Here is a 3383-nt window from a genome sequence, read left to right on the forward strand (position 1 = left end):
AAGGTGAGGGAGAAAGCACACCTGTATAGACTGATCAGCAATAATTTGGCATAGCCTCCTTCCTGCTCTGAAACTTGCTGGAATGTTTTTCACTTTTTTCAAACTCTCTTTTGTGCTACAGCTGAAAAACAATATACAATTTTAAAGCTGCGAAGCTGTACTTTCCCACCTGCTCACGTCTTAACATGACTGGACTATTTTTGTTTTAGAAAAACTGAAGAACTGCTTTTATACCTCTCTCTCTCTTTACCTTTCAGTCTTGCTCTGTGATTTATTTTCCCTCATTCTGTCTTTTTCTCCAAAGTGTCATTGTTTTGAGGCTCTTTAAAAACTGCCACACCCTCCGTACTTCACCACTGGGACAGCCTGGGCTTTTCTCGTGTTTGGATCACTCGCTTGGATGTCACTGTGCTGATAGAAGCCCAGAGTGCAGAAGAGAGATAAAACTCCTTTCTCCTATATAAAATAACGGTTGGACAAGAGTTGACCAAAATATGTTCTGAAAGGGCCTGATCTAATATCCCCGGCAATCAATGGAAGGCCTTTAACTGACTTCAGCAGGTCTTAGATAAGGACCCACATTAATATTATTACCATTATCATTTGTAACGGAGGCTCTGAGCATTGCTGTACAGTATGTTTTGTAAGAATAAGAAACACATGTGAGATGGTATGATTCTCTCTGCTGTTTTAAAAGAACATTAATTTCATGCAACTTTTTGCTTGCTTTGTTTTCTTTGCTGCTTTTACATTTCAGATGTTCCCTTGTTAGAGGTCCTCCTTGAGATCTCTCAAGCCTCAACAGAAAGATAAGAATATTAAAAATCAACACGGAATTTTTTCTCACAAATAGTTTAGGCATTTGCGGTGATTAAGTGTTAAAGAAAAAAGACTTCAGAATAGTTCAGATGAAAGAAGTTGTCCCACCTTACTTAATCGGGTCTCACTTGTATGGGTGACACTGATACCATTATCCTTCATGTTGCATTGTGTTCCAGGAAGAAACAGACCTAAATATCTGATATAAAAACCCAAGCTGAACTTTCTCAGGCTGGAGATGTTGAAGGCTTAAAAAAAGGCATAAATATGGCTCCCCTTTTAGAAAATTGCCTAAATACTATATAATAAAAATCTATAGAGATCGGAAAAATTAATAGGGCTGTCTCTGCCCCTGTTGACCTCCACTGTGTGGAAAGAAGGAAGTGGAGCAGGAGAAACTGTTCTAAAAGAAAGATATCTCTCAGAGAGTTTTTTGCTTCAGTAACTTTCCATTTGATTTATACCATGATCATTTCAGTGACTCTCATTAACTTTAATGGATTAACTTTTGCAATGTCATCTAAGGAACGGAAATATTATTACCCCTTGTGACAGTCCTTAAGCTGGACCTGCTGAAGTTAGATGACGTGCTTTGGGTCATGCAACAGATCTACGGCAGCATGCAGGCCTCTTCTCTTAAGCTCTTAATCTGTCAAGTGAGCTCAGCAACTCCAGGATCACACTTGAGCACTTGAGGAAGTTGTACCTATGTGATTTGCTGCTGGCCATTGCTCTTGAAGTCATTGCATTTAGGACTGAGCTTCATGTGTTATTTTCTGGTCTTTGTCCTACTCTCGTTTAGATGATTAGAAAAACCCTTTTGACTCTGCTATAGACAGAAGCAGGAAGACGACATCATGCAAGGACCCTATTCAAGAACTAATAACTAAGTTCAGGGTTGCATCTGAGTCTGAATTCTGTCTAGACCAACATGTATACTTAGATATACATGTATGTACACATCTTTTTAGATCAGTATCTAACAACCTGTTTCTTACACCACTTTACTCTTTTACCTCCTCTGCCTGATTTGTTACATACCCTCACCCACCATCTCTGCCACTCTAAAGTTTAAGTGAGCTTTTGAAATTATAGTTTATATGCCCAAACCTCAATACAGGAATGGAGTAACTAATCAATAAACACTTAAGTCAATCACTTATTATCTCTAAGAAGTACTTAGTAACTTCTCCAAGTACTTTGGCTTGTAGGTTTTACTAACTAAGTACATTGAGAAGGGTAGTAACTAGGGAGTTTAAATGAATGTAAATAGTATTATTTATGTATTACCAGTGAGGTTTGTCTGTATTAAAAGTTATATAGTTTTAAAATTACATTTTCAGTTAAACTGATGCAGTAAAATTAATTCCAACTATGTGTGATTCATACAAATTTTTATCTCAAATGGATAGTTAAGCTAAATTAATATGAGTCAGGCTGAGCAAAAATAATAGCATTTATACCATGTTTTGCACTGTTTTTACTAATTTGCTTTCCAGTGTGATTTCAAGCTAAACAACTTTAGCTTTGGTAAAGACAAAAACCTAACTCTGGTCTCAGTACTCCAAAGCACTAAAACACTGACAAAGTTACAGAATAGCCATAATAGAAGGAATTCTCACCAAGTTTTAACACAAGGACAATTAAAAGTAGGGGAGAGATCCCTCAGTTTGCAGTAGGGGAGGAAGAGGAGAACATTGCTTTGCCAATCACAGTTTTCCTAATCAAGGGGGGAAAAAAGTTTGGTATGACAAAAGCCTCAGGAAACTTAACTATAACTTGATGTCCAAATAAAGCTCTATGAGATGGTAAAAGTATTTCCCAAGATGTACCTCTATGAGAATAATTAAATTTGAGACAACCTGATAATTGTTATTTCTGAAAAGGATTGATGGATGGTCTAGTCATATCACATCGGCACTCGAAAGAACACCACTGAGATGACCCTAAGAAATAAGAAGTCAGTCATTTAACAAAGTATTTGAGACAGACATTACAAAAGTATTTGCAGCTAATGGACACAGAAAAGCATAGCAAGCATATGTAATCAAAGCAGGAGGCAATCCTTGAAGACTGATGTTGATCACAGATGTGCTAGAAATGCAAACTATAGAAAATGCCAGAGGACGGGTCATTTTTCAGTCCTGTGCTGAACACAAGGCACCCAGGAGGAGCATGCAGAGCCAATCCTCTCAGGTTCTATTACTTGTGTCGGTAAGTCTCATGAACCCTGGAAAGTGGATTTCCTACTTCATGGTAAGCATAGGAGCTTTGAAACAGGCCTGGTGTTTCTATTGTCAGAGTTAGTATACAACAATCTTCATCACTAATAAAAACTAAAATAAACCAGTGTTGCCCTTGGTAGCTCAGCAGGAGAACTGGACTTGAAAGGGCATTTTACAGAGACCGCACAGTGGCAGTTTGTTGAGGCCAAGTGTATAGGAAGGGTACAGGTTAATGGTCTGTTGAGCTGTGCTGTCATACCAATGCAACTGAGATAGAAGTTCAAAGGGAGCGTCTGAAGGATGTGGGTCTCTTGAAATGCGAGGCAAGAAGGATGAAAA

This window comes from Phaethon aethereus (genome assembly GCF_964289735.1).
Source record: "Phaethon aethereus genome assembly, chromosome: 3".
Lineage (NCBI taxonomy): Eukaryota > Metazoa > Chordata > Aves > Phaethontiformes > Phaethontidae > Phaethon > Phaethon aethereus.